The 14,422-nt window shown below is 40.2% G+C and overlaps 1 non-coding gene across 1 annotated transcript; it reads left to right on the forward strand.

Annotated features, from left to right (window-relative positions):
• Nucleotides 1-13,594: 13,594 nt before the first annotated feature.
• LOC133077507 (small nucleolar SNORD12/SNORD106) lies at nt 13,595-13,686 on the forward strand. Its single transcript, XR_009697775.1, has one exon. It is a non-coding gene; the product is annotated as a small nucleolar SNORD12/SNORD106 (small nucleolar RNA).
• Nucleotides 13,687-14,422: the final 736 nt, after the last annotated feature.

Here is a 14,422-nt window from a genome sequence, read left to right on the forward strand (position 1 = left end):
CCTGACTGAGCCAGAGCCCCCGAATCAGCTGCTCCTTTAACCCCGTCCTGTCTGAGCGAAGAACAGACGACCTCAGGCGACCTACATGCAGAGGCGGGGCCAAATCCAAAGCTGGACCCCAGGAGCTGTGCGAACAAAGAAGAGAAAGGGAAATCTCTCCCAGCAGCCTCAGGAGCAGCGGATTAAATCTCCACAGTCAACTTGATGTACCTGCATATGTGGAATACCTGAATAGACAGCAAATCATCCCAAATTGAGGAGGTGGACTTTGGGACCAGTTGTAGACTTCGGGTTTTTTGTATGCGACAGACTAGTTTCTGATTTTTATGTTTATCTTAGTACAGTTTTTAGCACTTGCTGTCATTGGTGGATTTGTTTTCTGGTTTGGTGGCTCTCTTCTTTTTTTATTTTTAATTTTTTTATTTTAATAATTTTTTTACTTTAATAGCTATTTTTTAGTTTATTTTTTCTTTCTTTTTTTCTCCCTTTTCTTCTGAGCCATGTAGCTGACAGGGTCTTGGTGCTCCGGCAGAGTGTCAGGCCTGACCTCTGAGGTGGGAAAGCTGAGTTCAGGACGTTGGACCACCAGAGACCTCCCGGCCCCATGTAATATCAATCGACGAGAGCTCTCCCAGAGATCTCTGTCTCAACGCTAAGACCCAGCTCCACTCAATGACCAGCAAGCTCCAGTGCTGGACACCCCATGCCAAACAACTAGCAAGACAGGAACACAACCCCACCCATTAGCAGAGAGGCTGCCTAAAATCATAATAAGTTCACAGACACCCCAAAATACATCACCAGACGCAGTCCTGCCCACCAGAAAGACAAGATCCAGCCTCATGCTCCGGAACACAGGCACCAGTCCCCTCCACCAGGAAGCCTACACAACCCACTGAACCAACCTTACCCACTGGGGGCAGACACCAAAAAGAACGGCAACTACAAACCTGCAGCCTGTGAAAAGGAGATCCCAAACACAATAAGTTAAGCAAAAGGAGAAGACAGAGAAATATGCAGCAGATGAAGGAGCAAAGTAAAAATCCCCCAGACCAAACAAATGAAGAGGAAATAGGCAGTCTACCTGAAAAAGAATTCAGAATAATGATAGGAAAGATGATCCAAAATCTTGGAAATAGAATGAAGAAAATACAAGAAACATTTAACAAGGATCTAGAAGAACTAAAGAGGAAACAAACAATGATGAACAACACAATAAATGAAATTTAAAATTCTCTAGAAGGAATCAATAGCAAAATAACTGAGGCAGAAGAACAGATAAGTGACCTGGAAGATAAAATAGTGGAAATAACTACTGCAGAGCAGAATAAAGAAAAAAGAATGAAAAGAATTGAGGACAGTCTCAGAGACCTCTGGGACAACATTCAATGCACCAACCTTAAAATTATAGGGGTTCAGAAGAAGAAAAAGAAAGGGACTGAGAAAATATTTGAAGAGATTATAGTTGAAAACTTCCCTAATATGGGAAAGGAAATTGTCAATCAAGTCCAGGAAGCTCAGAGAGTCCCATACAGGATGAATCCAAGGAGAAACATGAGAAGACACATATTAATCAAACTGTCACAAATTAAATACAAAGAAAAAAATATGAAAAGCAGCAAGGGAAAAGCAACAAATAACATACAAGGGAATCTCCATAAGGTTAACAGCTGATCTTTCAGCAGAAACTCTGCAATCCAGAAGGGAGTGGCAGGACATAATTAAAGTGATGAAAGGGAAAACCCTACAACCAAGATTACTCTACCCAGCAAGGATCTCATTCAGATTCGACAGAGAAATTAAAACCTTTACAGACAAGCAAAAGCTGAGAGAGTTCAGCACCACCAAACCAGCTTTACAACAAATGCTGAAGGAACTTTTCTAGGCAGGAAACACAAGAGAAGGAAAAGACCTACAAAAACAAACCCAAAACAATTAATAAAATGGTAATAGGAACATACATATTGATAATTACCTTAAATGTAAATTGATTAAATGCTCCAACCAAAAGACATAGACTGGCTGAATGGATACCAAAACAAGACCCATATATATGCTGTCTACAAGAGACCCACTTCAGACCTAGGGACACATACAGACTGAAAGTGAGGGGATGGAAAAAGATATTCCATGCAAATGGAAATCAAAAGAAAGCTGGAGTAACAATTCTCATATCAGACAAAATAGACTTTAAAATAAAGACTATTACAAGAGACAAAGAAGGACACTACATAATGATCAAGGGATCAATCCAAGAAGAAGTTATAACAATTGTAAATATTTATGCACCCAACATAGGAGCACCTCAATACATAAGGCAAATGATAACAGCGATAAAAGAGGAAATCGACAGTAACACAATAATAGTAGGGGACTTTAACACCCCACTTTCACCAATGGACAGATCATCCAAAATGAAAATAAATAAGGAAACACAAGCTTTAAATGACACATTAAACAAGTTGGACTTAATTGATATTTATAGGTCATTCCATCCAAAAACAACAGAATACACTTTCTTCTCAAGTGCTCATGGAATATTCTCCAGGATAGATCATATCTTGGGTCACAAATCAAACCTTGGTAAATTTAACAAAATTGAAATCATATCAAGTATATTTTCTGACCACAACGCTATGAGACTAGATACCAATTACAGGAAAAAAACTGTAAAAAATACAAACATATGGAGGCTACACAATATGCTCCTAAATAACCAAAAGATCACTGAGGAAATCAGAAAATACCTAGAAAAAAATGTCAATGAAAACACGGCTACCCAAAACCCATGGGATGCAGCAAAAGCAGTTCTAAGAAGGAAGTTTATAGCAATACATTCCTACCTCAAGACACAAGAAAAATCTCAAATACACAACCTAACCTTATACCTAAAACAATTACAGAAAGAAGAACAAAAAAACCCCAAAATTAGCAGAAGGAAAGAAATCATAAAGATCAGGTCAGAAATAAATGAGAAAGAAATGAAGGAAAAAATAGCAAAGATCAATAAAATTAAAGCTGGTTCTTTGAGAAGATAAACAAAATTAATAAACCACTAGGCAGACTCATCAAGAAAAAAAGGGAAAAGACTGAAATCAACAGAATTAGAAATCAAAAAGGAGAAGTAACAACTGTCCCTGCAGAAATACAAAGGATCATGAGAGATTACTACAAGCAACTCTATGCCAATAAAATGGACAACCTGGACAAGTTCTTAGAAAAGCACAACGTTCTGAGACTGAACCAGGAAGAAATCGAAAATATAAACAGACCGATCACAAGTAGAGAAATTGAAACTCTGATTAAAAATCTTCCAACAAACAAAAGCCCAGGACGAGATGGCTTCACAGGCGAGTTCTATCAAACATTTAGAGAAGAGCGAACACCTACCCTTCTCAAACTCTTCCCAAATATAGCAGAGGGAGGAACACTCTGAAACTCATTCTGTGAAGCCACCATCACCCTGATACCATAAGTAGACAAAGATGTCACAAAAAAGAAAACTACAGGCCAATATCACTGATGAGCATAGATGCAAAAATCCTCCACAAAATACTAGCAAACAGAATCCTTTAGCACGCTAAAAGGAACATACACCATGATCAAGTGGGATTTATCCTAGGAATGCAAGGATTCTTCAATATATGCAAATCAATTAATGTGATACACCATATTAACAAATTGAAGGATAAAAACCATATGATAATCTCAATAGATGCAGAAAAAGCTTTTGACGAAATTCAACACCCATTTATGATAAAACCCCTCCAGAAAGTTGGCATAGAGGGAACTTATGTCAACATAATAAAGGCCATATATGACAAACCCACAGCCAACATCGTTCTCAATGGTGAAAAACTAAAACCATTTCCACTAAGATCAGGAGCAAGACAAGGCTGCCCACTCTCACCACTATTATTCAACATAGTTTTGGAAGTTTTAGCCACAACAATCAGAGAACAAAAAGAAATAAAAGGAATCCAAATTGGAAAAGAGGAAGTAAAACTGTCACTGTTTGCAGATGACATGATTCTATACCTAGAGAATCCTAAAGATGCTACCAGAAAACTACTAGAGCTAATCAATGAATTTGGTAAAGTAGCAGGATACAAAATTAATGCACAGAAATCTCTTGCATTCCTATACACTAATGACGAAAAATCTGAAAGAGAAATTAAGGAAACACTCCCATTTACCACTGCAACAAAAAGAATAAAATACCTAGGAATAAACATACCTAAGGAGACAAAAGACCTGTATGCAGAAAACTACAGGACACTGATGAAAGAAATTAAAGATGAAACAAACAGATGGAGACATCTACCATGTTCTTGGATTGGAAGAATCAACATTGTGAAAATGACTCTACTACCCAAAGCAATCTACAGATTTAATGCAATCCCTATCAAACTACCAGTGGCATTTTCCACAGAACTAGAACAAAAAATTTCACAATTTGTATGGAAACACAAAAGACCCCGAATAGCCAAAGCAATCTTGAGAAAAAAAAGGGAGCTGAGAGAATCAGGCTCCCTGTTTTCAGACTCTGCTGCAAAGCTACAGTAATCAAGACAGTATGGTACTGGCACAAAAACAGAAATATAGATCAGTGGAACAGGATAGAAAGCCCAGAGATAAATGCACACACATATGGTCACGTTATCTTTGATAAAGGAGGCAAGAATATACAGTGGAGAAAAGACAGCCTCTTCTTTAAGTGGTGCTGGGAAAACTGGACAACTACATGCAAAAGAATGAAATTAGAACACTCCCTAACACCATACACAAAAATAAACTCAGAATGGATTAAAGACCTAAATGTAAGGCCAGACACTATAAAACTCTTAGAGGAAAACATAGGCAGAACACTCTATGACATACATCACAGCAAGATCCTTTTTGAACCACCTCCTAGAGAAATGGAAATAAAAACAAAAATAAACAAATGGGACCTAATGAAACTTAAAAGCTTTTGCACAGCAAAGGAAACCATAAACAAGATGAAAAGACAACCCTCAGAATGGGAGAAAATATTTGCAAATGAAACAGCTGACAAAGGATTAATCTCCAAAATATACCAGCAGCTCATGCAGCTCAGTACCAAAAAAAACAAACAACCCAATCCAAAAATGGGCAGAGGACCTAAATAGACATTTCTCCAAAGAAGATATACAGATTGCCAACAAACACATGAAAGGATGCTCAACATCACTAATCATTAGAGAAATGCAAATCAAAACTACAATGAGGTATCACCTCAGACTGATCAGAATGGCCATCATCAAAAAATCTACAAACAATAAATGCTGGAGAGGATGTAGAGAAAAGGGAACGCTCTTGCACTGTTGGTGGGAATGTAAATTGATACAGCCACTATGGAGAACAGTATGGAGGTTCCTTAAAAAACTAAAAATAGAACTACCATATGACCCAGCAATCCCACTACTGGGCCTATACCCTGAGAAAACCAGAATTCAAAGAGTCATGTACCACAATGTTCATTGCAGCACTATTTACAGTAGCCAGGACATGGAAGCAACCTACGTGTCCATTGACAGATGAATGGATAAAGAAGATGTGGCACATATATACAGTGGAATGTTACTCAGCCATAAAGGAAACGAAATTGAGTTATTTGTAATGAAGTGGATGGACCTTGAGTCTGTCATACAGAGTGAAGTAAGTCAGAATGAGAAAAATACCATATGCTAACACACATGTATGGAATCTAAAAAAGAATGGTTCTGAAGAACCTAGGGGCAGGACGGGAATAAAGACGCAGACATAGAGAATGGACTTGAGGACATGGGGAGGGGTCAGGTTAAGCTGGGACGAAGTGAGAGAGTGGCGTGGACATATATACGCTACCAAATGTAAAATAGATAGCTAGTGGGAAGCAGCCACATAGCACAGGGAGATCAGCTCGGTGCTTTGTGACCACCTAGAGGGGTGGGATAGGAAGGGTGGGATAGGGAGGGTGGGAGGGAGACTCAAGAGGGAGGGGATATGGGGATATATATATAGGTATAGCTGATTGAATTTTTTTACAGCAGAAACTAACACAACATTGTAAAGCAGTTATATTCCAATAACATTGTTTAAAAAATAAAAAATAAAATAAAATGATGCCAATCTAGTTACTGGATGTGTTTTATTTTAATTGGTGTAATTGTTTTGCAAAAAGTTCTGTTTAATGTTATGTTTTTAAGTATAAACATCTCAATGCATGTTGACTAACTAACTCCCTGTGGTACAATGTATGTATTAATTCATCAGTTCCAACATTAACTGGGTCACAGCTAACAATTGTCTACTGAAATTCAACTCAGTCAGTTACTAGAGGTGCATTTTGGGGTTGTTTTACCTTAGGAAGGACAATAGGAAGTTCCATTACTCTCAAGGTGTGCTTAGCTGATTTTTTTTTTTTTAGTGGTCTTTTCAGTGCCTTTTGCGTGATACTCTTGGCTTTGGGTGGTATTTTGAGGAAGAGCTTGGCCCCGTCTGTATACATAGCCCAGTTCCCTTCTCTGTGGAGTACCCTTTTTTAGACATCTGTCTCCTGGAGCTTTTAAAGTTCACCTCTTCAAGGAGGCCTTCGTGGGCCACGGTACTGGGGTAGTTCCTCTTCTTTACATCCTCTCAGCACCCCTACGTCCTCTCTCTGAACTGATTCATTGTTGTTTCTTAGGGTCAGTGCTCTCTGGATCAGTGGTTCTGCAGGGGATATTTGGCAACATTGTAGGCACTTTTGCTTGCCAAACCCTCTACACTGTACAGGACCGGCGCCCCACCCCAGCAAAGAGTTATCCAACCCCAAACGTCATAGCACTGACCTTGCTCCAGGTTGATTTGCCATTCCCAGAAGGACCCCACCTTGGCCAAGCCTGCTTCGGTCACCTCTGTAAACCTACCATGCAAACTATCTCTAGGAAATAAGAATGATTCAATAAGTGTTTCTTGAATTACTTTTAATTGATTGGAGGAACGCATGAATGAAAAAGGATAGCAACTTTTCATTTAGTACAGTGTTAAAACATGCAGGTCTGCTTTTAACCATAAATATTGGTATGAGGGAAGAGCATATCAGGTTCACTGCAACACTCTGCTTTTCAAACTTGGGTTGACAGAATTGATAATGGAGCATTGGAAAAGATGCATTGTTCGTGCAATCCTGCATATGAAAAAACATAACCTAAGATGAAGCAAGATCACTGAGCTGTGAACCTGGACCACTGTTTTAACTTTTCCATCCTCTGAGTTGCTTATATAAACTGTGAATTGCGTGGCACCTTCAGCCTACATTGTGGACCCTTGTGAAAAACTCCATAAGGCAGGCATGTACCCTAGGGGGTATTGTTGAGAATTTTGCTTATTATGTGACATAGTGCTTCTTATTAAGGGTTCATGGGAGAAACTGCCCTCTTGTTTCTACTGTGCTTCTGACTTGTTTTTGTCTTAGAAGTGCTGTGAATTACAGAATTGAGTGTGTTTCATTTGTGGCATTGGCTACTAAGAAGATTAAATATAAACTTATGGCTCATTTTCTTCAAGTGTATGGGGTATTATGGTATGCTAATCTCACCCCCGGCTATCTTCTTTCTTTACATTTCTTTCCATTAAGGCTTTTATCCCCCCCTTCTCCCTTCCTTCCTTCTTTCCTTTCTTTCTGCCATGCTAAATGTGTCTTATAAAAAGTGTTTTTTCTTCAGAAGGGACATTTTGAGACAATTTATTTAATCTGTAAGTATCTGAGTGCTTATTTTATTACAACTGTAGCTTTTTGACAAAGAAATTTACAGTATGCCTTGGACACACAAAACTTAATCAAAATGGTCATCACGAGTAGAGACAACCAGTATTTCTATCAGCTTAAGAGCACGATGCATTCATGGCACTCTTCACTTGCTGTTTCTGGACCCAAGTCCCAGAAAGCATCCAAGGGATGCCCTGGAGATATCTAAGAGACGGAGGGAGAGGAGCGCTAGGTCTGCAGTAATCAAATTGTCTCACAAGTAATGCAGCCAGTTTCCTTTCTACTTAGTGCATATCACGGCTTGGCACACACTTTAACTCATTCCTAACCTTTTGAGGTTTTGTTCAGTTCAGCTGGTTTGGCTGTCCCGTACTTAGGCTCGATGTGAGCGGGCCCTTTGCTAGTGGGGCCTCTCTAGCTCTCTCAGCCTTGGTTAAAAAAGTCATTACTATTGAAAAATAATGGATTTTTAAAATTCATCCCATTCCCTGTAAAATTTGCGGATGGGGATGAGGTCTGGGACTGACAAAGACAAACACTTACTTGTAATCTAACCACTGAGAGGCAGTGACTACTAACATTCTCATAAAATCTTCTAGCCTTTTCTCCTACGTATGTGTAAGGATCCGTATGTTTTTTAATGGAAATGGGATATTGTGTATATTCCTTTGCAACTGTTGGTGTTCTCTTGTTTGCGGTGGTATTATCTTTCCATGACAAAGAACATTGTTCTACAGTTTTATGTTTGGTGGCTGGATGGTATTCTGTTGTGTGGATATATCATAGTTTATTAACCAATCTGAAATAGACATTTAAGTTGTTTCCATTGTAAATACTATTAAAGTATGGTGTGTGTGTGTGTGTGTGTGTGTGTGTATGTATGTATGTATACACATGCTTTTTAAACAGCTTGATTCTGTGATCCAAAGTCAAAACATTTCATAACTTCAATTTAAAGTTTACTTGAGACACAAATACAGAATTGATTCTGATGCAGACTGATATAGCAGCGTGATTTTATAATATACATTTGCATTAATACCAGTTGAACACTTCATCTTTATATTTAGTCGGAGAAATAATTACAAGTTGTTTAAGAAAATTAAACAATGTGAATAGCCTAATTCATCTGTGTATATAGCATACACCTGTCTAGGCTAGGTGCATAAAGTAAGTGCTAAATCTTAATTTAAAACATTAGTGTTGTTTCTTATAGACCAAGAATTTCAGAGAGGCATTTTTCCTTTTCAAGAAGAAGGTAGGGTAAATATCTTTGAGATTGAATTTCAGTGAGCAAATTGTTGATCACAATTAATGTGCCACTTTCAGGGCAGAACAGCCCAATCTTCTTTCGTATTAAAGAATTACGAGGACTATTTTATCTTCACAAATTACAGAAAAAGAGGTAGAGATAAAAGAGAAGGGGAGGGAAAAGACAGACAAATTCCCGCAGACCCCCCTGATTTACAGGTGGGATTCAAAAGTCCTGCTGTGTGAAAAGGCACCATTATGAAGAAACTCTCCTCAAATTACTCAGTCAGAAACAATCCAAAAGGACTAGGGTCGAGCACACCCTTTCAGTATTGTTGCACTGCCACAGCAAATTAAATTCACTCAGGCTGACTTCATGCTATGCATCACTTCAAAAATGTTTTCTTGCCTGTGCCTCCCCTACCCACCTACTTCCGGCCCCCCAACCAAATGAACTGGTTACCCTGGAAACAAGGGAAGGAAAAAAAATAAGTGCAGTGTTCGTAAACAGCATAGCTAAAATAAAGTAGAGGAACATTCCAGGCGACTCTGCTGCTATCTTGGTTTTGGGGTCAGTTTTCTGCTTTGTAACATTTCGTAAATATCTTCTTACGTTCTGGCATAGTGTTAAATAAGAATGTAGGACTCAAAAAGCATTGTTTTAAATGAAAGGGCTGCCTACTGAATGGGAGGAGATATTTGCAAAAGGTATATCCGGTAAGGGGTTAATAGTCACTGAATAGATAAAGGCACCTGGACTGTGGACATTAATTAGGTAATGCTCAATCAGTAGAGAAGGGAAGTAAAACATTTCCTACTTTTTTAGGTAAAATTTATATTGGTAACTTCAGGAAAGGCAGATTAATTGAATAAAAATATCAGTTTATTTTTTATTTTATCATTTTATCCTTTATTCAAAGACCTTATCATTTGTAAGGTCTTTAGTATAAGCCAGGCACTATTTTATGTGATTTAAATTAACACCACATCAAAAAAAAAAAAAAGCATTGTCTTGACGCTATGGAAAGATTGGATTTTTAAAAAAATTTTATTGAAGTCTAGTTGATTTACAGTGTGTTTCAGGTATACAGCAAAGTGAATCAGTTATACATATACATATTATCTAGTCTTTTTTAGATTCTTTTCCCATGTAGGTCATTACAGAGTATTAAGAAGAGACCAGACAGAAAGATTGGATTTTGACAGAGACATGAGTTAGTTTGAATGGGTTTTAAGACCAGGTGTGAAAAAAATTTCCCCGAAGCATCCAGGAGCTCAGGAAGGACCGTTTCTACCCCATGCTGAGATTTGTAAGCAAAGGCTCTGGGAGGTTCGTCTTGTTGGGGTCTTTACTACTGTGGATTTGCAACGGGAGAGTGAGGTCAACATAAGGGTCTCGTTCTGGAAGCTCTGAGTCATTCCGTCTGCCCTCTGCTGTACCTTTTCAACTTTAGTAGCATTTTCCCCGCAGGGAGATGCTTAGAACTATGTATCTTAGAACTATGTACCCAGGAGTGGGTGCAGTGGTGGCTGTCATGGCACCTGAACAGCTCCCACTGTCCTTCCCTCTCTGACCCTGTCCTTACTGCTGGAGAAATCTGGCCTTTTATAGCACATGCTAATAAGAGCATCAAGCAGATGTCAGTTGTTTTTGGATGACACTAAGATGTGGTATGTAAACAGGGCATACCATGAAGGGAACTTCGCTGTCAGACTCATTAAAAAAATTTTTTTTAATTGAAGTATAGTTGATTTACATTGTGTTAATTTCAGGTGTACAGCAAAGTGATCCAGTTATTTATATATATACTTTTCTCAGATTCTTTTCCATTCTAGGTTATTACAAAGTATTGACTATAGCTCCCTGTGCTACACGGTAGCTCCTTGTTGTTGATTTTATATACAGTCGTGTGTATCTGTTAATCCCAAACTCCCAGTTTATCCCCGTCCCCACCTTTGGGGACCATAAGTTTGTTTTCTATGTCTGTGAGTCTGTTTCTCTTTTGTAAATAAGTTCACTTTTATCATATTTTAGATTCCACATGTAAGTGATATCACATGATATTTGTCTTTCTCTGTCTGATTTACTTCACTTAGTATGATAATCTCTAGGTCCATTGTCAGACTATTTGTAAACTGCCTTTCTGTACACTCTTTAGTATGAGAGTGGCTTTTGGCAAAGCTATCAAACCATTCTGACTTTACTGAAGAGGCAAATCTATGTTCAATACAAAACCAAAGGAGAAAGTCTCTCTGTCACATCCTTCTGACCTGCAGTTGACTCCAGCTTTTCTTCGGTGAGTCTAAAATGGAGGGAAATAGCCTGAAGGAAAGTGTTTGAAGACTGTGCTGTGTGTGTCTTTGTCCACGTACTATGTGTGTATATGTTATCTGTCCCAGGCCCCAGGGCAGGACCGGCTTTCCTGTGCCAGGGGGCTCGGGCTTCTGCTGGAAAGCAGGTACACAAAGCCTTCTTTAACTTGCGTGCCATAAGCGGTGAGATGAAAAACGCCCACTGATGGTTAACAGATCTGTCCCCTAAGACGCCACTCCTCAGAACGTGGCATTTGTTGACTCTGGGTGAAGCTTTTAGTATTTTCGGTGTGTAAGAAGATTTGGCCAGTAGCCCTTCTGTGGATGGTCGTATTCCCGAGCCAGAAATGTCAGTTACCAGTTTCCTTTCTTCATCTGTTCATTAAGCCTTTTGTATATTTTCTCTCTGATTCCCAGGAATTAGTGATGACATGTGTCATTTTCATATCATTAAATTTCCTTAAAGGGGTAAGGCTATAGTCGTTAGCAATTCTCCGCTTTGTAAGGTTTCAAACATTTGAGGATATTATTCCTTTTTCACTGAAAGCAAGTGAAATAGGTAAATGTGCAGTATTGTTGAGCTCGCTTAACTCCTACTTACTATAGAAATAAGAACCAGAACAGTTCTTTATAAATGAAGTAAGCCCACAAGCTTAATTCCAAAAAGCTCATTTGAGGCAATAATTTTATCCTTAACAACTTGTTAGAACAAATGAAATTGTTCTATGTGGGTTTCCTGTCTTCTGGTCCATCTGCGAATGACGACTCTATGGGGAATCTTCTTACCTCTGTTAGGGTAATGAGAAAAAAAGTTGTTGGAAGGCAGAAAGCAGAGAGCTAGGAAGGAGCCTGGGCAATCAGCAGAGCAAGTGATCACTTTGGGGTAAATAAGTTGCAGGAAGGGAGACTCACCGGAACCCTCGTTCTGCTGGACCGTCAGATGATGTGTCTCTGATTGTTTTCCTAGATGCCTCCACTAGCTCTGAATCTCAGCCTTTGGGCCCAGGAGGATCTTTCCTGGTCCATTTTTGTGCCCCAGTTGAATTGCCTGTTCTGTGGCTCCCCAGAGACCCATATTCCCTGTAGAGTCTAATCTTCACATAGAGCTCTCAAACAGCTCTCTTTTCTCTAGAGCAGGGGTCCCCAACTCTCGGGCCGCAGACCCATACCGGTCCGCAGCCTGCTAGGAACCCGGTCGCATAGCAGGAGGTGAACGGCGAGCGAGTGAAGCTTCATCTGCCGCTCTGGGTCGCTCCCCATCGCTCGCGTTACCACCTGAGCCATCCCCGCCCCCAACCCTGGTCCGTGGAAAAATTGGCTTCCATGAAACCAGTCCCTGGTGCCAAAAAGGTTGGGGACCGCTGCTCTAGAGGACGGTGCATCGGAGTCTCACCAGCATCTTCCTGTGTAGTTTGGAGCCACAGGGTGGCCTGAAATGGGCCTGTTTTGGAAACTGACATGGTGTGTTTTAGAGAAGTTTCAGAATTGTTCTCTGATTGAGACCCATCCTCAAAGAGAGATCGACAGATTTAGTATAAAATTGCATAGGGATCTAATTACTGAAAATATCCCACTCCACTGTTCTTCGCTAAGTTCTTTGTGTGTGTCAGAATCTTTAATTCACACTGTATGTACGTTTTCTTGTTCAGTCTTATAACCTTTTGAGGTAGGGACTATTTTCACTTCTTGGATGAAGGAACTGAGGCTTAGAAAGGTTGTCGCTTGCCCAAGCTTCCTTAGCTGGGATGGGAAGTCAGTCCTGCCCACCCGTGCCACCCTGTGTGTTCTTTCTTCTGTCTATGCTGCCTCTGTCCCACGGTAGACCGCCCAAACCACTGTCTCATCTATGACTTCCGGCAGTCCTGTCCTCCCGCAGTGCTCCTCTTGCAAGACCGCAACCCTGGATTTGCCATCCTGCTCCCAAAAGGCGGCAACTGATATCTGAGGGGGGAAAAACAAACTATAAAACTATGCAGATCAGTACCACTAAGATTCCTTCTCCCCATCTCAGCTGGGCCCTCTGCATCACCCATCAATCCTTTCAGAGATCCTGGGCCAGTTTCTACTCCCCACACAGAGGAATTCCAAACCATCATCACTCTCCTCCAGCCCCCCTTTTCACCTCTAAACTCAACAAAGCCTCAAACTTCTGGGAGAAACTGAGTCCACCAGAAAATTTCACCCACTTTACTTACAAGGTGACTTATAGCCACATCAGTCCTTACCTTTGTATTGCTGGTTTCCAGGTACCAAGTTCAGGCTGGGGTCAAACTTGTTAGCTGGGTAGCTGATGACATAACTTTATTCCCCATCAGATAGACCCTGTTGATCTAACTGAACTATTAGCCACTTTTCTCTGATACATTGGGGGAAAAAACCCTGTTAGCTGGATTGGACCTGTTATCTGGACCTTGTGAAACCCCTCACCTCCTCCTGTTTCTTCTGGGACTTTGCTCCATTAATCAAACTCCCTCAATTCCTCTACCTTTTATTCTTTCACTCTTTTTACACATCTTCCCCTCAGCCTAAAATAAGCTCATGTCTTACCCAATCTAAACCCCGAATCAAGCTTAACATATCCAACTCTCTAACTACCATCAAGTCTCTCTTTTTGCTCAACTACTCGAAGAATAATCTGTTCGATTGGTCGTCGGCATCTTCTTTCTCCATGCTTTCACCCGTAAGATTTGGCTTTTGTTCTTACCACTCGTTCTTACCTGTTCTTACTAATCAGGATGCAACCAGGCAAAAATGAACAACTTCAGTGATTTGTTACAAAGAAAATATAAAGCGGGAAAATTGATTAGGTGGGTGGTAGAGTAACTGAGAAACCAGACAGAGGATGGTGCGGTATCCCAGAGGTGGCCACAGCTGGAAGCTACTCCCACACTTGGAATGGAGGGACAAAGTAAAGATGGTGCTCTCAGACCCTGGCCTGCAGATGACCCTAGGAGGCATGACCCTTGGATTGGTTGGCTTGTCCAGTGGGAGCTGAAGCCATGGAGGGGATTCAGCCCACGTACTGACAGACACGCTATCCACAGCAGAGAGGAGAAGCGGAAGTACCTGACCTCTCTGTTCCCTTCGTCTTTTAATCTCTCATCC

Source organism: Eubalaena glacialis, chromosome 17 (genome assembly GCF_028564815.1).
Source record: "Eubalaena glacialis isolate mEubGla1 chromosome 17, mEubGla1.1.hap2.+ XY, whole genome shotgun sequence".
Lineage (NCBI taxonomy): Eukaryota > Metazoa > Chordata > Mammalia > Artiodactyla > Balaenidae > Eubalaena > Eubalaena glacialis.